This window comes from Bufo gargarizans, chromosome 4 (assembly GCF_014858855.1).
Source record: "Bufo gargarizans isolate SCDJY-AF-19 chromosome 4, ASM1485885v1, whole genome shotgun sequence".
NCBI lineage: Eukaryota > Metazoa > Chordata > Amphibia > Anura > Bufonidae > Bufo > Bufo gargarizans.
In genome coordinates this window covers 295,346,190-295,352,168 of record NC_058083.1, presented here as the reverse complement: position 1 = coordinate 295,352,168, position 5,979 = coordinate 295,346,190, and positions in this window count along the sequence as shown.

Here is a 5,979-nt window from a genome sequence, read left to right as displayed (position 1 = left end):
ACAAATCACATGGAAATTGAAAAAACAAAAAAAAAACACCAAAACAAAATAAAAAAACATTAGCTTCAGTACAAAACCAAAACAGGTATGAGTAACACACTGTGGACTCTGAATACTTTGCCTCCAACATGCTTAAACCATTTTAACCCTTACTTAGGCCTCTTGCACATGAGCGTTGTGTGCCAGTGGCCGTATTGCGGCCCGCATACGGCGGGTCCACAATTCACGGGCATCGGCACTCCGCATCATGGATGCAGACCCTTTCACTTTAATGGGTCCGCAATCACAGAGGTGCAGAATGGAAGCACGGATCGGAACCCCTCAGAAGCACTACAGAGTGCTTCCCTGGTGTTTCTGCCCGTTCCTCCACACCGCAGAAAAATAGAACTTGTTCTATTTTTTTGTGGTGCGGATGGATAATGGACCCATTCAAGTTGGATGGGTCTCGATCCGTCCTGGCTGCCGCACGGACGTTGTCCATGCATTGGGGACCGCAAATTGCAGTCCCCAATGCATGGAACGGATGCACAATGTTCGTGTGCAAGAGGCCTTAAACACATCGGGGCACATTTATTAGGACCTTAATAAACCCCTAAACTGGTCTTAACCTCTTAAGGACTGTGAGGGATTGCACCTTCATTTTGTATCCTGGATTCCATTTTACTTTGCTGGTTTATTTTAGGTCAGAATGGAGAATTGCTTAACCGTGTGTACTTGAGACAAACAAAGTTAATTACTTGTTAGTTCTCAGAACTATGTGTGTCCGATGTTCTGGGAGTACAACTGGTTCTAGATACTTCTCAAGGATGAACAACTCAAGGATAAGATACGTTTTTTGTTGTTGTAATTAAATGTGCTTGATTTGCAAACATAAAAAATAAGTTATTATTAATCAAGCGATGCTTACATAAGTGACTATATCTGTGTTGGCTTGAGTTCTAGAAAATGGGTATAAATATTTTGTATCCACCCAATAAAGATTAGAGATCATTCTGATACAATTGAACAATTCTGGAGTCTCCAGCATCCCAAAAAATGAATGTTGTCTTTATTTCAATTCTGGTTAAAAGTACATGGATAAGACTTCACCACCCTCCACCACAGAAGTCCTGTGGTGGAGGGTGGCGAAGACTTATCCATGTACTTTTAATCGGAATTGAAATAAAGACGACGTTTATTTTTTTGGATGCTGGAGACTCCAGACTTGTTTAATTGTGCAAAGGACGGGTCCAGTCCACTCTGTGCACTGAATATGTATGGTGAGCTGAAACTTGTTTAATTATGAATGTTGATCATTCTGATACAACCTTGAGCCTGTGCCATTTATCTCTTCTGAGTACTTGTACCGTTACCTGATTTGGACCCCAGCAGGTCGAGCCATATTTGAGAGGTAAGAACCCCAACCACGTCATTTCTATGATTGCTGGGTATTGATAATATAGTTTTTTGGAACACCTTTGGTTTTGCACTTGGTATCATGATATATGTCTTAGTAGTCCTCTGGATTTTGTATAGAATCATAGTGAATGCAGCACAGGGTAATCATGAGCCCTGGAACTCCTTAAGGCGCTGCTGAAAGCAGGTAGGAGTTGTTATTCTGCTGTCCTACGTAGTGTACACTAGAGGAAGGAAGTCTAGTGGGGAAGCACCACGAGGAAGGGACAAGCAGGAAATGAAAAATACAGACGTCTGGAGATAATTAGTGCATTCAGTTAAGGAATTGGAAAGTAAAATGGGAAACTCCCATGCAATCCCCGACGGCTACAAAATGGCTTTAAAAATGGGAGAGTCTTTTTACAGCCCCCTTAAAGAGCAGTTTTTTAATGAGAGGGTGAAGAATGAGCAAAATTTAGCATAGGGTGACTGGGAGAAGGCTGAGGTCTCAGGGACAGAATACTGTAGAATTTTGGAGAAACGGGCAAGTACAAAAGACGATGACAGTGATAATGATGGTGGCCAAAAATTGTGTTTATATAATGAAAGTGTAACCATTACTGCAGTTGCTTATATACTCCTTTATCATGTAACCTATAATTATACTCTTCCTGGTAATCTATATTTTGCTTGTGGAGTGGCAGCATATAAGTGGATTCCACCTGGAGCTTACGGAACCTGTACTCTTGTCCGACTGACGCCAGCCAAATTTATACTGTCACATAATAAGCTTATTATAAATGCTGTGCCTAAACATACATTGTCAGGAATATGGATTATCGTTTACTGGCAGCCATGATTTTCATTTAATTCACCTTGGTCAGTGTACATGCAACATAAGTTCTCACTTCAACCCTCAGCTTGTCAGATAGCAGAGGTAGTGAACTCCACAGTGGTCCTGGCTTCTAGCAAGCCACTTGTTTACAAATTCACACGTCAGCCAGTCAGCCAGGAACAGAGATGATGTGACAGGAAGAATCTCTCAGCATGAGGTCTAGTCCATTTCCCAGTTCAATCAAATCTAGGAGACAGCATGAAACCGGTGATTTATAAGGAATTATGAATCGCCAAGCCACCACAGGCACAAATCGGATACATATTTGTGTCCCTGCGGCCACGACAAACAGGCCTATGCTCTTATTGTGGTGGTGGGAGGCCAGGGAGGGGAGATATACATATCTCCCCACAGAAACCCCTAAGACGGTACCATGTTTGGACTCTACTTGTAGCCGGAAACCAGGCGGGATCTGTTGGTCCCAGAACCATCTCCCTTCTGGTCTGGAGCTATGAGTGTTTTGTGGGTCAGTGAGCTGCCAGGATCAGCAGTGAGAGGGGGACCCTTCCCAGAGGCAGAAAGAGGAGGGGCCGGCTGCAGTTTAAAAGGCTTGCGCCAGCAAGTGGACTTGTTTTTCTCTGAAGGAGGGTCACATCGTGCCATGTGTTTAGAGGGACCTGCAATCAGCTGACATTACTGCCCTCCATGTGACTACAGCAAAGGACTAATCATAACCCAAAGGAAAAGTCATCTACCCGGTAACTGACTTGTACTCTGTGTAATCCTGTTTGTACCATATTACCTGTATATGTAACCTTAGACCACTGTATATATTCCTTGTGTGTTATCTAGTGTGCCCTTTAGGTGATATATAAATATATAATTTTATCTTGTGCTGTCTTGTATCTCGATCACAAATCCCTACGTCCGTGATTTGGCCTAGTTATAAGCTATCGCAGGTTGGTTTCTCACCATATAACATCCCGTTAGCGGGCCAGGCTTATATCAAACGAGAAGCTGGTGGCAGATTTCCCGGGCTGAGGAAGCGATGTTTCACTGGGGCAGTGACCAGGCTCCCTCAGCTTGTTGCCTCTGTGCCCATGTAGACAGGAGGAGTCAGTGGAAACTGTACCAAGCTGACCTTACATGCTCCTCCAGGAGGCCGTAACGTCACGTCTTGGTAACCATGGACCACACCGTGTCTCGTGAGCTTGACGTAGTTGACGTTAAGCGGGCACGAGGGGTGGTATCCTTCACATACATTATATAAAAGAGCTGCAGACAACAAACCAAGACCAAATGGGAAGCCTCATGTAGTAGAGATAAGTATTGCAAATAAGCTCTTTAGTACTCTGTTTATTTACCCAATGATTATGCAGATGTGGAATTAGCTAGTAGTAGCAACATATTATCTAGATGACCAAATATGGGATGTGTTAGGCCTTGTAAATCAAACTAACGATGTACAATCTCTGTTAATCATAGTCACTAACCAGCATACTTTAGTTCTGGATTATCTCACTGCCAGGGATGGAGGAATGTGTCAAGTGATTGGACCAACCTGCTGTCATTATTTAGATCCACAAGGTAACCTCCAGATAAGGGCAGGTATTGAAAAGATGAAGGAAATGATAGATAAGTGGTTGGATGAACATAGTGTGAATAAAGATTCTTGGTGGTCAGTCACTTTTCCTCTTTCTTGAACCCAGCAAATTGGTTCAAAAATATTAGTGGATGGCTTGTGGGCATAGTACAGGGGATAATACAGATTTTGTTGATTATTGCACTTATTTACATTGTGATTAAGCTAGCATTAATGTGCCTGAGTAAAGTGTGTGAAAAAAACAGTAGTAGGAGAGATTATTAAAATGTATTGAGATTATCCGTCATGCAGGTACGGATATGCAGAATCTGGGAAACCAGCAGCAAAGGGGAATGTCCAACTGAAGTATGTGTACCTGTTGCCTGCAATGAGTGAATATCTCAAAATGGTGGAATTGTGAGGGATTGCAACTTAATTTTGTATCCTGGATTCCATTTTCCTTTGCTGGTTTATTTTGAGGTCAGAATGGAGAATTGCTGAAGCGTGTGTACTTGAGACAAACAAAGTTAATTACTTGTTAGTTCTCAGAACTATGTGTGTCTGATGTTCTGGGAGTACAACTGGTTCTAGATACTTCTCAAGGATGAACAACTCAAGGATAAGATAAGGTTCTTTTTGTAATAAATGTGCTTGATTTGCAAACATCAAAAATAAGTTATTATTATTAATCACGTGATGCTTATGTAAGTGACTATATCTGTGTTGGCTTGAGTCCTAGAAAATGGGTATAAATATACAACCTTAAGCCTGTGTCATTCATACCTTTACCTGATTTGGACCCCAGCAGGTCATAGAAGTAGGGGTTTTGCCCTAACAAGGACCTTGCTATTTTTCACCTTAAGAAACAGGCTGTTTTTTGGAAACTTGACATGTGTCACTTTATGTGGTAATAACTTCAGAATGCTTTTACTTATCCATAGAAACATAGAAACCAATCTGAGATTGTTTTCTCGCGACACATTGTACTTTATGATAGTGAAACATTTTAGTCGCTATAATTCACCTTAATTTATATAAAAATCCCAAATTTACAAAAATTTTGAAAAATATGCAAATTTCTACATTTTAATGTATCTGCTTTTAAGGCAGATAGTGATACATTATAAAATAGTTATTACTTTACATTTCCCTTATGTCCACTTTCATGTTGGCATCATTTTGTAAATGTAATTTAATTTTTTAGGATCTTATAAGGCTTATAATTTTTTAAGTAAATTTTTTAAATGCCATATGACATTTAACTAGGGATGAGCGAACTCGAACTGTATAGTTCGGGTTCGTACCGAATTTTGGGGTGTCCGTGACACGGACCCGAACCCGGACATTTTCGTAAAAGTCCGGGTTCGGGTTCGGTGTTCGTCGCTTTCTTGGCGCTTTTGTGACGCTTTCTTGGCGCTTTTTGAAAGGCTGCAAAGCAGCCAATCAACAAGCGTCATACTACTTGCCCCAAGAGGCCGTCACAGCCATGCCTACTATTGGCATGGCTGTGATTGGCCAGAGCACCATGTGACCCAGCCTCTATTTAAGCTGGAGTCACATAGCGCCGCCCGTCACTCTGCTCTGATTAGCGTAGGGAGAGGTTGCGGATGCGACAGTAGGGCGAGATTAGGCAGATTAACTCCTCCAAAGGACTTCACTTGATTAATCGATCGATCTGCAGCTGTGCATCATTGAGCTGCTGAAATTCAAATGCTCACTCACTGTTTTTAGGCTGCCCAGACCGTTTGTCAGTCACTTTTTTCTGGGGTGATCGGCGGCCATTTTGTGTCTTGTGCGGTGCTGCGACTAAGTGCATCCAAGCTGCGACCAAGTGCATTTAACCCTCAATGGTGTGGTTGTTTTTTGGCTAAAGCCTACATCAGGGTGAAGCTGTCACACCAAGTGCATTTAACCAGCAATAGTCTGTTCATTTTTTGGCCATATACTACATCAGGGGCAAGCTGCGCCCGTCACCAAGTGCATTTAACCCTCAGTAGTGTGGTGCGTCAAGCTGTGACACCAAGTGCATTTAACCAGCAATAGTCTGTTCATTTTTTGGCCATATACTAAATCAGGGGCAAGCTGCGCCCGTCACCAAGTGCATTTAACCAGCAATAGTGTGGTTATTTTTTGGCCATATCCCAGTCTAATTCTGTCACTAAATCCATACCGGTCACCCAGCGCCTAA